Source organism: Pseudophryne corroboree, chromosome 3 (genome assembly GCF_028390025.1).
Source record: "Pseudophryne corroboree isolate aPseCor3 chromosome 3, aPseCor3.hap2, whole genome shotgun sequence".
Lineage (NCBI taxonomy): Eukaryota > Metazoa > Chordata > Amphibia > Anura > Myobatrachidae > Pseudophryne > Pseudophryne corroboree.
The window spans coordinates 52,195,455-52,214,053 of record NC_086446.1 but is presented as its reverse complement, the minus strand read 5'-3'; the positions used below and the strand labels follow the sequence as shown (position 1 = coordinate 52,214,053).

Genomic DNA, 18,599 nt, shown 5'->3' with positions numbered 1-18,599 from the left:
GCTTTTCCTCTCTGTCCGACCTCCCTTTGCGACCGGCCGCCTAGCAGCCCAGGGCTGCTTGGACCGAGGTTTGGACTTAAAAGAACTAGTCTGTTTGGGAAAGGACCCATACCCTTCCCCTGAGGCCAAAAGGATAATGTCCTGGACCTTGAGACAGCTGAAGGTAAAAAGGCAGTTTTAGAAGCTGTAACAGTGGCCACTATTTTGTCCAATTCAGAACCAAGAAGACTATCTCCTGTGAAAGGAATAAATTCAAATGCCTTTTTGACACAAAATCACTCTCCAGGAGCATAGCCAAAGTCCCCGGCGGGCTGCCACTGAAGATGCAAACACCTTAGAAGCCAGAACCCCTGTATACAGGGCTGTCTCTCCCAGGTTCTTCGTTAATATGCTGCTTCATTAATATGCAAGATATGTGCCAGCTGTTCTCTGGAAGCATCGGAAAGGCACGGTATCGTCAAAAGTCCCTACCCCGGCTTCAATAGCTAATGGGCTAATGATTTCAACAAAATTTCCATCTTTCTGTCCATAGAGTGATTGAGTGAGGATGCCGTGGGAATAGGTCATGTAAAACTCTTTACCAAATGAGCTACATACGCATCTACTGATGGATGCACTTCCTATTTAGCACATTGCCTATTTGAAAGAGGGTAAAAAGATTTACATTAAGCCTCTTTGGTATCAGCAACCACTTGGTAGGCGTAGTCCAGGCCTCCTGCATCAGTTCAGAAAGATGATTCGACGGAGGAAACTCTATTTTAACAACCTTCTGTCCTTTAAATAATGGAGCTTTAGGTCTAGGAGCCAGATCCTCCTGCTCAATATTCAAAATTGATTTGACCGTCCTTACTAGAGCCAGAACATCCACTTTTGAACTATGTATCTCCTGAACCTAGACAGACTCAGGATCAGAGGCATCTGTATCCTCCTGATCAGATGACCCTTCCGAATCTGAAGCATACATAGGCTGTACGCAAGGAGCCGCACAGCTATGCCCTTTAGCCTGTCTGTGGACTTGTAACATTTGATGAGAAGTCACAGAGGTTTGGGCTAGACTCTGAACAGAATGTGCAGAGGTATCCATCCAAGGAGGCTACAACTGAGGGCAGCATATGTAGGTTGTACCTGTTGAGGAAAACCTACCATAGGGGGCAGAGCAGGAGTAGACATTCGATCTACTAACTGTGCATTACCTGAGGCAAGGAGGACACCCAAGGTGGTTCCTGAATAGCTGCCGCTGCAGTTTGTTTTACTGGGACATAACACCTTACACACAAACCATCTTGTACAAAGTCCTGTTGAGATAACCCAGCAAAACAGGTAGGATAGGATTCACATGCTGTATACCCTGGCCCTGGAGGAGAGGTATACAGGGAGACATAGGAGTCACATGCTGTATACCCTGGCCCTAGAGGAGAGGTATACAGGGAGACATAGGAGTCACATTCTGTATACCCTGGCCCTGGAGAGAGGTATACAGGGAGATATAGGGGTCACATGCTGTATACCCTGGCCCTGGAGAGAGGTATACAGGGAGACATAGGAGTCACATGCTGTATACCCTGGCCCTGGAGAGAGGTATACAGGGAGACATAGGAGTCACATGCTGTATACCCTGGCCCTGGAGAGAGGTATACAGGGAGACATAGGAGTCACATGCTGTATACCCTGGCCCTGGAGGAGAGGTATACAGGGAGACTTAGGAGTTACATGCTGTATACCCTGGAGGAGAGGTATACAGGGAGACATAGGAGTCACATGCTGTATACCCTGGCCCTGGAGGAGAGGTATACAGGGAGATATAGGAGTCACATGCTGTATACCCTGGCCCTGGAGGAGAGGTATACAGGGAGACATAGGAGTCACATGCTGTATACCCTGGCCCTGGAGGAGAGGTATACAGGGAGACATAGGAGTCACATGCTGTATACCCTGGCCCTGGAGAGAGGTATACAGGGAGACATAGGAGTCACATGCTGTATACCCTGGCCTTGGAGGAGAGGTATACAGGGAGACATAGGAGTCACATGCTGTATACCCTGGCCCTGGAGGAGAGGTATACAGGGAGACATAGGAGTCACATGCTGTATACCCTGGCGAGAGGTATACAGGGAGACATAGGAGTCACATGCTGTATACCCTGGCCCTGGAGGAGAGGTATACAGGGAGACATAAGAGTCACATGCTGTATACCCTGGCCCTGGAGGAGAGGTATACAGGGAGACATAGGAGTCACATGCTGTATACCCTGGCCCTGGAGGAGAGGTATACAGGGAGACATAAGAGTCACATGCTCTATACCCTGGCCTTGGAGGCATTGGAGGAGAGGTATACAGGGAGGCAGGATCCTCCCGAGACCTGCTGCAGGTAGCACATGTAGCAACTGAGCGTCTCACTGGGATAGGAGGATTCAAATATACAGCTTAACGGCAGGAAACCTGAGGATTTACGCTCTGAGCCGGGGGAGGAGCCATCTTGCGAGAGCCTTCCTCCCCTTGCTGACATTAACCCCAGTGCTGTTGCGACATGGGCCCTCTTTCCGAGTTGATCGCTCGCTAGCTGCTTTTAGCAGCATTGCACACGCTAGGCCGCCGCCCTCTGGGAGTGAATCTTAGCTTAGCAGAAGTGCGACCGAAAGGATCGCAGAACTGCTCCAAAAACAGATTGTGCATTTTCTGAGCAGCTCGAAACTTACTCCTAGCTAGCGATGACTTCAGACAATTCAGTTGCTGTTTTGACGTCACAAACACGCCCTGCGTTCGGCCAGCCACTCCCCCGTTTCCCTAACCACTCCTGCGTTTTTATCGGGCACGCCTGCATTTTTACACACACGCCCCGAAAACGGTCAGTTTCCGCCCAGAAACACCCTCTTCCTGTCAATCACTCACCGATCAGCAGTGTGACTGAAAAGCATCGCTAGACCTTGTGTGAAACTGCATAGTTTTGTGTGAAAGTATGACGCGCGTGCGCAGTGCGCACCATACGCATGCGCAGAAGTGCCGCTTTCAACTAATCGCCATGCTGCGAATGAAAGCAGCTAGCGATCAACTCGGAATGAGGGCCATAATGTGAGGGGAGAGCAGGAGTATAATAGGGGCTGATGGCTCCTGATGTATGAGATACACCAGAGAGTGTGGGAAGGAGACTGGTCAGATCTCTGGGCTGGTAACACACAGTGACATGATGTGAGGATGAGAGCAGGAGTATAATAGGGGCTGATGGCTCCTGATGTATGAGATACACCAGAGAGTGTGGGGGGGAGACTGGTCAGATCACTGGGCTGGTAACACACAGTAACATGATGTGAGGGGAGAGCAGGAGTATAATAGGGGCTGATGGCTCCTGATGTATGAGATACACCAGAGAGTGTGGGGAGGAGACTGGTCAGATCTCTGGGCTGGTAACACACAGTGACATGATGTGAGGGGGAGAGCAGGAGTGTAATAGGGGCTGATGGCTCCTGATGTATGAGATACACCAGAGAGTGTGGGCAGGAGACTGGTCAGATCTCTGGGCTGGTAACACCCAGTGACATGATGTGAGGGGGAGAGCAGAAGTATAATAGGGGCTGATGGTTCCTGATGTATGAGATACACCAGAGAGTGTGGGGGGAGGAGACTGGTCAGATCTCTGGGCTGGTAACACACAGTGACATGATGTGAGGGAGAGCAGGAGTATAATAGGGGCTGATGGCTCCTGATGTATGAGATACACCAGAGAGTGTGGGGAGGAGACAGGTCAGATCTCCGGGCTGGTAACACACAGTGACATGATGTGAGGGGGAGAGCAGGAGTATAATAGGAGCTGATGGCTCCTGATGTATGAGATACACCAGAGAGTGTGGGGAGGAGACTGGTTAGATCTCTGGGCTGGTAACACACAGTGACATGATGTGAGGGGGAGAGCAGGAGTGTAATAGGGGCTGATGGTTCCTGATGTATGAGATACACCAGAGAGTGTGGGGAGGAGACTGGTCAGATCACTGGGCTGGTTACACACAGTGACATGATGTGAGGGGGAGAGCAGGAGTTTAATAGGGGCTGATGGCTATTGATGTATGAGATACACCAGAGAGTGTGGGGAGGAGACTGGTCAGATCTCTGGGCTGGTGACACACAGTGACATGATGTGAGGTGGAGAGCAGGAGTATAATAGGGTCTGATGGCTCCTAACTCTCCCACTGATGTAATAATGTCTGATTTCATTAACGGCTATGAAACAGTATAAGACACACATAGATTCTCTACAGATGATAGGGAAATGTCACTTTGGTATTTGGTAAGACCGTAATTCCCACCTACATGATCCTCCTGTGGAACAATGCGATTTCCTCTGTATTATCCTTGGGGCGGGATGTAATGAAGTCAGAGTTCAAACTTTTTTTTTTTTTTTTAAAGGGACAATCATGTACAAGGCATGGTTAAACTTGTACATGATTGCCCCTTTAAAAAAAGTCCAAGTTTGGCCGGCATCCCTCACGGCCATTGGAAATTTGGTCAGGATTAATGGTGTCCTCAATGCCGGGAAATACAGGCAGGTACTTATCCATCATGCAATACCATCAGGGAGGCGTCTGATTAGCTGCAAATTTATTCTGCAGCAGGACAACACCACCAAACATACAGCCAATGTCATTAAGGACTATCCTCAGCGTAAAGAAGAACAAGGAGTCCTGGAAGTGATGATATGGCCCCCACAGAGCCCTGATCTCAACCTCATCGAGTCTGTCTGGGATTACATGAAGAGACAGAAGGATTTGAGCAAGACTACATCCACAGAAGATCTGTGGTTAGTTCTCCAAGCTGTTTAGAACAACCTACCTGCCAAGTTCCTTCAAAAACTGTGTGCAAGTGTACCTAGAAGAATTGATGCTGTTTTGAAGGTGTGAAGGGTGGTCACACCAACTATTGATGATTTAGATTTATCTTCTGTTCATTCACTTTGCATTTTGTTAATTGAGAAAAATAAACTATTAACACCTCTATTTGAAAACATTTTTACTTTGCAGCATTTTTTCCCACACTTGCAGGGTTATTAAAGCTGATACTCCATCTACCATTGATTTTCATTACAGTACAGTGTTCTGTGGAATGTTATTAGTGGTATTGGTTAACTAAGAGGAAATGGTTTCTTCCATGTGTACGAGAACCCTGTAATTTGTTACATTATTTTATCCCTGTCACCATATACCCAGAGACCAGACTTTGTGACAGCGGGCACCCTGTATCCTCTATGGCAGGCTTTTTCAACCAGTGTGCCGTGGCACACTAGTGTGCCGCGACCAGTTGCAAGGTGTGCCGCGGAGCCAGAGCAGCTTCAGAGTGAACTGTTGGCCCGGGCTCCTCTTAGAGGATTAGTCGTGCTCCGGCCATGACCTATGCCTTGAAGACGCGGCGGTGTGATATCATAGGTCATGGCCGCCGCTTCTCACCACCCAGCCAGCCCACCCACCTGCACACACATCTTCCAGTTCCTGCCTGCATACACAGCTTTCCTTGCCCACCCACATCCACACCTGCCCGACCGCCCACTGCTCAGTATTCGCAGCACTTCACTATGAACAATTCCTGCCACTGAGGGACAGGGAGGAGGACAGCTGACCGGTAGGGGCTAATATTTGTTATGTTATTTCTCCTGTGGGGAGCAATAGGATTTATGGGGGGAGAATAAGGATTTATGGAGGGAACAATGTGAATAATTCATATGGGGTGCAACATGATTTATGTGGGGAGGGATGTAATTGATTTATGTGGGGAGCAATATTATTGTTTTTTCTGTGTAGGCCAATGTATGTGTGGATTTTTGTTTTACTGTGGGGAACTGATGGTGTGCCTTGGCAATTTTAAAATATTGTTCGGTGTGCCGCGAGTAAAAAAAGGTTGAAAATCACTGCTCTATGGACTACGAGAAAAAGATTTGCCGGTAGGTAATTAAAATCCTATGTTCTCTTACGTCCTAGAGCAGGGCTGGCCAAATCGGTCCTCGAGATCTACCAACAGTTCACAGTTTCCAGACCATCTAGCTGGTGCACAGGTGTAGTCATTACTAATTAAGATGTGCTGCATTCATTCCTAACTGACAATTCTACAGATCTCCAGGAGGCCTGGAAAACATGCACTGTTGGTAGATCTCGAGGACCGGTTTGGCCTGCCCTGTCCTAGAGGATACTGGGGTCCACATTAGTACCATGGGGATGTACCAAAGCTCCCAAACCGGGTGGGAGAGTGCGGAGGTTCCTGCAGAACTGATTCGCCTCTGAGGACCTTCAGTTTGGTCAAAGTATCGAACTTGTAGAACTTAGCAAACGTGTTCGAACCTGACCAAGTAGCTGCTCGGCAGAGCAGTAAAGCCGAGAGACATCCCGGGCAGCCGCCAAGAAAGAACCCACCGACCTAGTAGAGTGGGCCTGAACAGATTTTGGAATCAGCAAACCTGCCATGGAATAAGCATGCTGGATAGTAAGCTTGATCCAGCGTGCAATAGTCTTCTTTGAAGCAGGACACCCAATTTTATTGGGATCACAAAGAACAAACAGCTAGTCAGATTTTCTGTAACGAGCTGTCCGCTGCACATAGATCTTCAAAGCCCTCACAACATCCAAGGACTTCGAAGTAGCAGAGGTGTCGGTAACTACCGGAAACCACAATAGGTTGGTTGATATGAAACGCAGACACCACCTTTGGAAGAAATTGCTGACGAGTTCGGAGTTCAGCCCTATCTTCATGAAAAATCAAATAGGGGCTTTTGTGAGACAACGCCCCCAGCTCCGACACACGCCTCACCGAAGCTAAGGCCAACAGCGTGGTGGCCTTCCACGTAAGAAACTTGACGTCAACGTCCTGTAAGGGTGCAAACCATTCCGATTGCAGGAACTGCAACACCTTGTTGAGTTACCAAGGTGCCGTAGGAGGCACAAAGGGCGGTTGGATGTGCAGAACCCCCTTCAATACTGTCTGAACCTCAGGGAAAGAAGCCAATTGTTTCTGGAAGAAAATGGATAAGCCCGAAATCTGGACTTTAATGGAGCCCAAACATAGGCCCACACCCACACCTGACTGCAGAAAAAGGAGAAAACGTCCCAGTTGAAATTCCACTGCAGGTAATTTCCTGTTCTCACACCAAGAGACGTATTTTTTCCAAGTACGGTGGTAATGTTTAGACGTTAACCCCTTTCTGGCTTGGATCAGGGTCGGAATAACCCTGGCCCTCATTCCGAGTTGTTCGCTCTGAGTTTTTCTTCGCATCGCAGTGAGAATTCTCTTAGTGCGCATGCGCAATGTTCGCACTGCGACTGCGCCAAGTAACTTTACTATGAAGAAAGTAAGTTTACTCACGGCATTTTCATCGCTCCGACGTTCGCATTGTGATTGACAGGAAATGGGTGTTACTGGGCGGATGCACGGCGTTTTAGGGGCGTGTGGCAGGAAACGCTACCGTTTCCGGAAAAAACGCAGGAGTGGCCGGAGAAACGGTGGGAGTGCCTGGGCGAACGCTGGGTGTGTTTATGACGTCAGCCAGGAACGACAAGCACTGAACTGATCGCACAGGCAGAGTAAGTCTGAAGCTACTCAGAAACTGCTATCTCGTTTGTAATCGCAATATTGCGCCTACGTCGGTCGCAATTTTAAGAAGCTAAGATTCACTCCCAGTAGGCGGCGGCTTAGCGTGTGTAACTCTGCTACATTCGCCTTGCGAGCGAACAACTCGGAATGAGGGCCCCTATCCGGGATCCCTTTCCAGGCTAGAATTTGACGTTCAACTTCCATGCCATCAAACGTTGCCGTGGTAAGTCTTCATAGACGAACGGCCCCTGTTGGAGAAGGTCCTCGCGAAGAGGTAGAGGCCACGGGTGCTCTAGGAGCATCTCCAGTAGATCCGCATACCAGGCCCTTCTTGGCCAGTCCAGAGCAATGAGAATTGCTTGAACCTTTTTCCTTTTTATTCTTTTGAAAATCTTTGGGATCAATGGGAGTGGCGGAAACATGTACACCATCTGGTAGACTCATGGAGTCACCAGAGCGTCCACCGCTTGTGGGTCCCTCGACCTGGAACAATACCACTTGAGCTTCTTGTTGCGACGAGAGGCCATCATGTCTATTTGTGGAATTCCCCACCGACATGTAACGCACCCGAACACCTCCGGGTGAAGGGCCCACTCTCCTGGCTGGAGGTCGTGTTTGCTGAGGAAGTCTGCTTCCCAGTTGTCCGCGATCTTCATTCCGGGAGTAGACAACACCACAGCCTGTCTTTCTGCCCAGAGGAGAATCCGTGTTACCTCTGACTTTGCTGAAGTCTGAAGCCACCACAGAAGAGAAATCCTGGCTTTTGGTTACAGACGGATCCTCTGGTGCATGTGCAGTGTCCGTGTCGGCATCAGTGTCTGCCAACTGGGCAAACGTACGTTTCTGTGACCCCGAGGGGACCTGGACTTGTAATAACATATCCTCCACAGATTTCTTCCATGTCTGGGTCTGAGACTCAGACTTGTCTAATCTCTTACTAATAAGAGCCACATTAGCATTCAAAGCATTCAACACATTTACCCAATCAGGAGTCGGCTGTGCCGACATGGTCACCCCCGCCGCCTTTTGTGTCTCTAATACAGCCTCCCTCCTGTGAAGAGCACTCAGCCTCAGACATGCCGACACACGTGTAATAAACACCCACAGACACACTGGGCTTATAGGGGACAGACCCACAAGAAAGCCTGTCAGAGAGACACAGAGGGAATTTGCCAGCTCACACCCCAGCGCTCAATCAGCGGTTCTGAAGCACCTAATATATGCCCCAGACCTGCAGCGCTTTTAATATCAAAGTATATTGCACCAAACAACCTGGGCCCCCCACCCCGTTTTGCACCCTGATACTTGTCAGCAGTGTTAAGGAAGGACCAGCGTCTCTGCAGACTGCGGAGAGGAAATGGCGCCGAGTAAGCTGTGGGGACGAAGCTCCGCCCCCGTAATGGCGCGCTTCTGTCCCGCTTCTTTTAATAACTGATTATACTGGCGGGGATTGGGACAGTGCCTTGGCACTAATGTCCCTTCCTGCCAGTGTATGCTGAGGATTTTTAGCTGCCCAGGGTGCGCCCCCCACCCCCCCCCCCACCGCGCTCTGCACCCAGTAGTGCTTTATGTGTGTGTGGGAGCCTGGTGCGCAGCGTCCGTTCGCTGCGCGGTACCTCAGAGAATGCCGTCACTGAAGTCTTCTTATCTTCTACTCACCTGTCTTCTGACTTCTGGCTCTGTAAGGGGGTGACAGCCGGCTGCAGGATTAGCATGTAGGCGTACCCAGCGATCAGCACCCTCAGGAGCTAATGGTGTCCTGTAGCCAGAAACAGAGCCCTTGAACTCACTGGAAGTGGGTCATACTTCTCTCCCCTAAGTCCCACGAAGCAGGGAGACTGTTGCCAGCAGCCTCCCTGAACATAAAAAAACCTAACAATAATTCTTATTTCAGAGAAACTCAGTAGAGCTCCCCTGTAGTGCGTCCAGTCTCACTGGGCACAATTCTAAAACTGGAGTCTGGAGGAGGGGCATAGAGGGAGGAGCCAGTGCACACCACTTTTGAAAGTCTTAAAGTGCCCATGTCTCCTGCGGATCCCGTCTATACCCCATGGTTCTATTGGTGTCCCCAGCATCCTCTAGGACGTATGAGAAATTAATGTTCTTTATTGCGTTGTTTATTAATCCCAGACAGACTCGATTAGGTTGAGATCAGGGCTCTTTGGGGGCCATATCATCACTTCCAGGACTCCTTGTTCTTCTTTACGCTGAAGATAGTCCTTAATGACATTGGCTGTATGTTTGGGGTCGTGGTCCTCTACAAGGGGATGGCTGGACGACGGGCACAATACTTAAGGTAAAAGTGGATATAAGAGTACAGGACAGTAAGAACGTTACTTACCTGTGCATGTGTTGCCAAGTCCACTTAGAAGCGTCCGCAATAATCAACGGCTTGGGTGGAGGCACTACGAAAGACCTTGATAAAAGAAAATATTACTATTAGCTGTAACCATAGTATCAGAGCACCTTATCACTAAAGGTGGTTACACAAGTTATGTTTACCCCGCCAGCTGCATACTACCACTCAGCTGCACTGGCAGGCCAGATATAAATAACATTTCTGTAGGAGTCTGAATATACTGCCCAGGGTCTCAACGCCTAACGTTCCCTGTGGTCCAACGTAAAACGAGTTTTATGGTAAGAACTTACCTTTGATAAAACTCTTTCTGCGAGGTACACTGGGCTCCACAAGGATAGACATAGGGGTGTAGAGTAGGATCTTGATCCGAGGCACCAACAGGCTCAAAGCTTTGACTGTTCCCAGAATGCATAGCGCCGCCTCCTCTATAACCTTGCCTCCCTGCACAGGAGCTCAGTTTTTAGTTAACCAGCCCAATACAGTAGCAGGAAAGGAGACGACAACAGTTAGTAGCCACATACACCACACTCTCACGACAGGAGAAGTGTCAGCGGCTAATGCCATACCAACCCAAGGAAGCTAAGTGCATCAGGGTGGGCGCATTGTAGAGCCCAGTGTACCTCGCAGAAAGAGTTTTAACAAAGGTAAGTTCTTACCATAAAACTTGTTTTCTGCTGTGGGGTACACTGGGCTCCACAAGGAAAGACATAGGGGATGTCCTAAAGCAGTTCCTTATGGGAGGGGACGCACTGTAGCGGGCAGAAGAACCCTGCATCCAAAGGAAGCATCCTGGGAAGCGGCAGTATCGAAGGCATAGAACCTTATGAACTTGTTCTCAGAGGACCACGTAGCCGCCTTGCACAATTGTTCAAGGGTCGCACCACGTTAGGCCGCCCAAGAAGGTCCAACAGACCAAGTAGAATGGGCCGTAATGTGAGCAGGAGCCGAGAGGCCAGCCCTCACATAAGCATGTGCAATCACCATTCTAATCCATCTGGCCAAAGTTTGCTTATGAGCAGGCCAGCCCCGTTTGTGAAATCCAAACAGCACAAAGAGAGAATCAAATTTCCTAATAGAAGCAGTTCTCTTCACATAGATACGGAGAGCCCGTACCACATCCAAAGACCGTTCTTTGGAAGACAGATCAGGAGAAACAAGTGCCGGAACCACAATCTCCTGGTTAAGGTGGAACGAAGAAACCACCTTAGGTAAATATCCGGGACGAGTCCTAAGAACTGCCCGGTCACGGTGAAATATCAGATATGGGGAACTACAGGACAAGGCACCCAAATCCGACACTCTTCTAGCTGAGGCAATAGCCAGCAGAAACACCACCTTAAGGGAAAGCCACTTAAGATCAGCTGAACCAAGAGGTTCAAACGGAGACTTGTTTAACCACCTTCTGACGCTTGAACCTATCTGTTTTTTTAGGAGGGACGGATGGCTCCGGATCCATTACCATGGGTAAAACTTGTTTAGCCACCTTCTGACGCTTGAACCTATCTGGTTTCTTAGAAGGGACGGATGGCTCGGGATCATCCGTAATCTGTAAAATCAACCTTAATAGCCTCCAAAACCACCGACAAGTCCCAACAAGCCACAGGCGGGACATAGGGAGGTTGGATACGCAACACACCCAAGTAAAGGTATGCACATCAGGTAAGGTCGCAATTTTTCTCTGAAACTACACTGACAAGGCAGATATTTGAACCTTGAGGGAGGCCAGACGCAGGCCTAAGTCCAGGCCCTGCTGAAGAAAAGCCAACAACTTGGCTAAATTTGGAAGCATCATAATCGTGAGATGCGCACCAAACAAAGTAAGAATGCCAAACCCTATAGTAAATCCGAGCCGAAGCCGGTTTCCGGGCCCGAAACATAGTGTGAATGACCGCCTCAGAAAACCCTTTAGCCCTTAAGACGGAAGCTTCAAGAGCCACGCCGTCAAAGACAGCCGGGCTAGGTCCTGGTAGACACAGGGGCCCTGAACGAGGAGGTGTGGGCGTTGTGGAAGTAGAATTGGACGCTCTGACGATAGGCCTTGCAGGTCTGAAAACCAGTGCCGTCTGGGCCACGCTGGAGCTATGAGAAGCAGAATTCCTTTTTTTTGCTTGAACTTCCGAATTACCCTGGGCAGGAGTGACAACGGAGGGAACACGTACGGCAGCCGAAACCTCCACGGCACCGCCAGCGCATCCACGAATGCTGCTTGAGGATCCCTTGTCCTTGCTCCGAAGACCGGAACCTTGTGATTGTGTCGAGACGCCATCAGATCTACGTCTGGAAGACCCCACTTTTCCACTAGGAGTTGAAACACTTCTGGATGGAGGCCCCACTCGCCGGCATGTACGTCCTGAGGACTGAGAAAGTCCGCTTCCCAATTCAGGACTCCCGGAATGAATATTGCCGATATGGCCGGTAGATGGCGTTCCGCCCAATGTAGAATCCGTGAGACTTCCTTCATTGCCAAACGGCTTCGAGTGCCGCCTTGATGATTTATGTAAGCCACTGTGGTGGCGTTGTCCGACTGTACTTGAACAGGACGGTTCTGAATTAAATGCTGGGCTAGGTTCAATGTATTGAAGACCGCCCGCAATTCCAGAATGTTTATCGAGAGGTTGGACTCCTCCTTGGTCCACCGACCCTGAAGGGAGTGTTGTTCCAGCACCGCGCCCCAACCTCTTAGACTGGCATCTGTCGTCAACAGGACCCAGTTGGATATCCAGAAGGGATGGCCCCTGCACAATTGTTGGTCCTGGAGCCACCAGAGCAGCGACAGACGGACCTCCGGAGTCAATGAGATCATGCGAGACCTGATCCGGTGAGGCAGGCCGTCCCACTTGGCTAGAATTAGCTTCTGGAGGGGGCGAGAATGGAATTGAGCATACTCCACCATGTCGGATGCTGAGACCATGAGGCCCAGCACCTGCATCGCCGAATGTATCGACACTTGCGCACGAGAAAGGAAGCAACGAATCCTGTCCTGAAGCTTCAGGACTTTCTCCTGAGACAAGAACAACCTCCGGTTGTGAGTGTCCAACAGCGCTCCCAGGTGCACCATGCTCTGAGCAGGGACCAGGAAGGATTTCTTCCAGTTGATGAGCCACCCGTGGGCTAGTAGAAACCGGACCGTCATATCCAGATGACGTAGAAGTTCTGGGGATTTGCCAGGATTAACAAGTCGTCCAGATACGGCAGTATCCTGACCCCTTGACGGCGGAGTACCACCGTCATCACCGCCATGACTTTGGTGAAGACTCGCAGAGCCGTAGTTAACCAAAAGGTAACGCCCGAATCTGGTAATGGAGGTTGCCAATCGCAAACCTCAGGTATTGCTGATGTGACGCTGCTATAGGAATATGCAGGTAAGCATTCTGTATGTCCAGGAAGACCATGTAGTCCCCAGGTTCCAAGGCCAGAACTATAGAGCGAAGGGTTTCCATACGGAACTTGGAAACCTTCACAAACCTGTTCAAAGCCTTGAGGTTGAGAATGGGCCGGGAGGACCCATTCGGTTTCGGGACTAGAAACAGCGGAGAATAGTACCCCCGGCCCCTCTGCGCAAGAGGCACCTGTACTACGACTCCTGTATCCAGGAGGGTCGGTACCACCGATTGTAGAGTGTTTGCCTTTGTCTGGTCCAACGGGACGTCTGTCCGGCAAAATCGATGAGGGGGTCGGTTTTTGAAGGCTATGGCGTAACCTCGAGTGACGACTTCCTGTACCCAGGCATCTGAAGTGGTCTTCAACCATTTCTGGGTATACCCTAGAAGCCGGCCCCCCACCCTGGGATCCCCCAGGGGGAGGCCCGCCCCGTCATGCGGCAGGCTTATCGGTTTTGGAAGCTGGCTGACGGGCCGCCCAGGCTCTTTTGGGCTTTGGCTTACCCGGTTTGGAAGTGCGGGCCTGCTTGTTGTACGCCTGACCTTTTGCTTTACCTGAAGGACAAAAGGGGCGAAAGGAAGTACCTTCAGCCTTCGACACAGAAGGAGCGGTACTTGGCAGACAGGCAGTTTTGGCAGTAGCCAAGTCAGCCACTATCTTATTTAAGTCCTCCCCAAACAGAATATCTCCCTTGAAAGGGAGTACCTCCAGGGTTTTTCTAGAGTCCAGATCCACAGACCAGGATCTCAGCCATAATATCCGGCGAGCCAGGACTGACATAGTAGAGGCCTTGGCTGCTAGGATACCGGCATCAGAAGCCGCATCTTAAATATAGCGAGAAGCTGTGACAATATATGACAAGCATTGTCTAGCATGGTCAGAGGAGATTTCAGCTTCTAACTCCAAGGCCCATGCTTCAATAACCTCTGCAGCCCATGTAGCTGCAATAGTGGGCCTTTGTGCAGCACCCGTAAGGGTGTAAATCGCTTTTAGACAACCCTCCACACGTTTATCCGTAGGCTCTTTTAGAGACGTGACGGTAGTGACAGGTAGAGCTGAGGAAACCACCATCCTAGCCACATGTGAGTCTACTGGACGAGGCGTTTCCCAATTTTTAGACAGCTCTGGTGCGAGGGGATAGCGAGCCAGCATCTTCTTTTGAGGCACAAACTTCTTACCCGGGTTTTCCCAGGGTTCCTGACGTATATCCACTAGGTGGTCAGAGTGAGGTAAAATAAGATTTTACTCACCGGTAAATCTATTTCTCGTAGTCCGTAGTGGATGCTGGGGACTCCGTAAGGACCATGGGGAATAGACGGGCTCTGCAGGAGACTGGGCACTCTAAAGAAAGATTTAGTACTACCTGGTGTGCACTGGCTCCTCCCTCTATGCCCCTCCTCCAGACCTCAGTTAAGGAAACTGTGCCCGGAAGAGCTGACATTACAAGGAAAGGATTTTGGAATCCAGGGTAAGACTCATACCAGCCACACCAATCACACCGTACAACCCGTGATAAACTTACCCAGTTAACAGTATGAACAACAAACAAGCATCACTCAACTGATGCCACATAACATAACCCTTTAGTAAGCAATAACTATATACACGTATTGCAGAAAGTCCGCACTTGGGACGGGCGCCCAGCATCCACTACGGACTACGAGAAATAGATTTACCGATGAGTAAAATCTTATTTTCTCTAACGTCCTAGTGGATGCTGGGGACTCCGTAAGGACCATGGGGATTATACCAAAGCTCTCAAACGGGCGGGAGAGTGCGGATGACTCTGCAGCACCGAATGGGCAAACTCAAGGTCCTCCTCAGCCAGGGTATCAAACTTGTAGAACTTTGCAAATGTGTTTGAACCCGACCAAGTAGCAGCTCGGCAAAGCTGTAATGCCGAGACCCCTCGGGCAGCCGCCCAAGAAGAGCCCACCTTTCTCGTGGAATGGGCTTTCACTGATTTTGGATGCGGCAACCCAGCCGCAGAATGAGCCTGCTGAATCGTGCCACAGATCCAGCGAGCAATAGTTTGCTTTGAAGCAGGACCACCCAGCTTGTTGGATGCATACAGGACAAACAGCGAGTCAGTCTTCCTGACTCCAGCCGTTCTGGTCACATAAATCTTCAAAGCCCGGACTACGTCAAGCAACTTGGAATCCTCCAAGTCACCAGTAGCCGCAGGCACCACAATAGGTTGAAAATGAAAGGATGACACCACCTTTGGCAGAAATTGCGGACGAGTCCGCAATTCTGCCCTATCCATATGGAAAACCAGATAGGGACTTTTACATGACAAAGCCGCCAATTCTGACACACGCCTAGCCGAAGCTAAGGCCAACAGCATGACCACTTTCCACGTGAGATACTTTAGCTCCACGGTCTTAAGTGGCTCACACCAGTGGGATTTCAGGAAACTCAACACCACGTTAAGATCCCAAGGTGCCACTGGTGGCACAAAAGGGGGCTGAATATGCAGCACTCCCTTAACAAACGTCTGAACCTCAGGCAGTGAAGCCAGTTCTTTTTGGAAGAAAATGGATAGGGCCGAAATCTGGACCTTTATGGACCCTAATTTCAGGCACATAGTCACTCCTGACTGTAGGAAGTGCAGGAATCGACCCAGCTGGAATTCCTCTGTAGGGGCCTTCCTGGCCTCACACCAAGCAACATATTTTCGCCATATACGGTGATAATGCTTTGCTGTCACATCCTTCCTAGCCTTTATCAGCGTAGGAATAACTTCATCCGGAATGCCTTTTTCCGCTAGGATCCGGCGTTCAACCGCCATGCCGTCAAACGCAGCCGCGGTAAGTCTTGGAACAGACAGGGCCCTTGTTGTAACAGGTCCTGTCTGAGAGGCAGAGGCCACGGGTCCTCTGTGAGCATTTCTTGCAATTCCGGGTACCAAGTCCTTCTTGGCCAATCCGGAACAATGAGTATTGTTCTCACTCCTCTTTTTCTTACAATTCTCAGCACCTTTGGTATGAGAGGAAGAGGAGGAAACACATAGACCAACTGGAACACCCACGGTGTTACTAGTGCGTCCACAGCTATCGCCTGAGGGTCCCTTGACCTGGCGCAATATCTTTTTAGGTTTTTGTTGAGACGGGACGCCATCATGTCCACCTGTGGCAGTTCCCATCGATTTGCAATCTGCGTGAAGACTTCTTGATGAAGTCCCCACTCTCCCGGGTGGAGGTCATGCCTGCTGAGGAAGTCTGCTTCCCAGTTGTCCACTCCCGGAATGAACACTGCTGACAGTGCTAATACGTGATTCTCCACCCAACGAAGAATCCTGGTGGCTTCTGCCATTGCCATCCTGCTTCTTGTGCCGCCCTGGCGGTTTACATGGGCCACTGCCGTGATGTTGTCTGACTGAATCAGCACTGGTTGATTTTGAAGCAGAGGCTCCGCTTGACTCAAGGCGTTGTATACGGCCCTTAGTTCCAGGATATTGATGTGCAGACAAGTCTCCTGACTTGACCACAGCCCCTGGAAGTTTCTGCCTTGAGTGACTGCCCCCCATCCTCGGAGGCTTGCATCCGTGGTCACCAGGACCCAGTTCTGTATGCCGAACCTGCGGCCCTCGAGGAGGTGAGCACTTTGCAGCCACCACAGAAGAGACACCCTGGCCCTGGGGGACAGGGTGATCAGCCGATGCATCTGAAGATGCGATCCGGACCACTTGTCCAACAGATCCCACTGAGAGATCCTCGCATGGAACCTGCCGAAGGGAATGGCTTCGCATGACGCCACCATCTTTCCCAGGACACGCGTGCAGTGATGCACCGATATCTGTTTTGGTTTTAGGAGGCCTCTGACCGGAGTCACGAGCTCCTGAGCCTTCTCCTCCGGGAGAAACACCCTTTTCTGGTTTGTGTCCAGAATCATGCCCAGGAAGGGCAGACGCGTCGTAGGAATCAGCTGCGACTTTGGAATATTCAGAATCCAGCCGTGCTGTTGCAACACTTCCTGAGAGAGTGCTACGCTGATCAGCAACCGCTCCCTGGACCTCGCCTTTATGAGGAGATCGTCCAAGTATGGGATAATTGTAACCCCTTGCTTCCGAAGGAGCACCATCATTTCCGCCATCACCTTGGTAAATATTCTCGGTGCCGTGGACAGGCCAAACGGCAACGTCTGGAATTGGTAATGACAGTCCTGTACCACAAACCTGAGGTACTCCTGATGAGGTGGATAAATGGGGACATGCAAGTACGCATCCTTAGAAACATAGAATTTTGTCGGCAGATAAGAACCACTTGGCCCATCTAGTCTGCCCCTTTTCTTTTTTTTTTACATTATTTTTATCTCTTACCTTATTTGATCCTTATTTCTTTGTAAGGATATCCTTATGTCTATCCCATACATGTTTAAATTGCTCTACTGTCTTAGCCTCTACCACCTCTGATGGGAGGCTATTCCACTTGTCCACTACCCTTTCTGTGAAATAATTTTTCCGCAAATTTCCCCTGAACCTCCCCCCCTCCAGCCTCAGTGCATGTCCTCGTGTCCTATTGCTTCTCTTCATTTGGAGAATGTTTCCCTCCTGGACTTTGTTAAAACCCTTGATATATTTGAAAGTTTCTATCATGTCCCCCTTTTCCCTTCTCTGCTCCAAACTATACATATTGAGATTTCTTAGTCTTTCTGGGTATGTTTTGTGATGTAGGCCATGCACCATTTTAGTTGCCCTCCTTTGTACAGTTTCTAATGTATTAATATCCTTTTGAAGATATGGCCTCCAGAACTGAATACAGTATTCTAGATGAGGCCGTACCAATGACCTATACAGTGGCATTATTACTTCTTTCTTTCTGCTGCTGATTCCTCTCCCAATGCAGCCAAGCATCTGACTAGCCTTCCTCATTGCCTTGTTACATTGCTTACCTGCCTTTAAGTCATCTGAAATAGTGACTCCTAGATCCCTTTCCTCCTCAGTAGTTTCCAGTATAGTGCCATTAATACTATATTTAGCTTTAGGATTTTTGAGACCCAAGTGCATGATTTTGCATTTTTTGGCATTAAACTGTAATTGCCAAACTCTTGACCATTCCTCTAGTCTACCTAGATCCTCAATCATTTGTTTTACCCCACCTGGTGTGTCTACCCTGTTGCATACCTTTGTGTCATCTGCAAAAAGGCATGCTTTCCCTTTAATGCCATTTGCAATGTCACCAATAAAGATATTAAAAAGCACTGGTCCAAGTACAGATCCCTGGGGTACTCCACTGGTAACATTTCCCTCCTGTGAATGCACTCCATTTACCACAACTCTCTGTTTTCTATCCTTC

General features: G+C 49.6%; 1 protein-coding gene across 1 annotated transcript in view; it reads right to left on the bottom strand.

Annotated features, from left to right (window-relative positions):
• Positions 1-18,599, bottom strand: part of LOC135054711 (oocyte zinc finger protein XlCOF7.1-like) — a 47,897-nt gene that overhangs the window by 13,044 nt on the left and 16,254 nt on the right. The window contains exon 2 of the mRNA XM_063957995.1: positions 9,904-9,978. The gene's annotated coding sequence lies outside the window, so the exon portion shown is untranslated. The remainder of the gene's footprint in view (positions 1-9,903; positions 9,979-18,599) is intronic.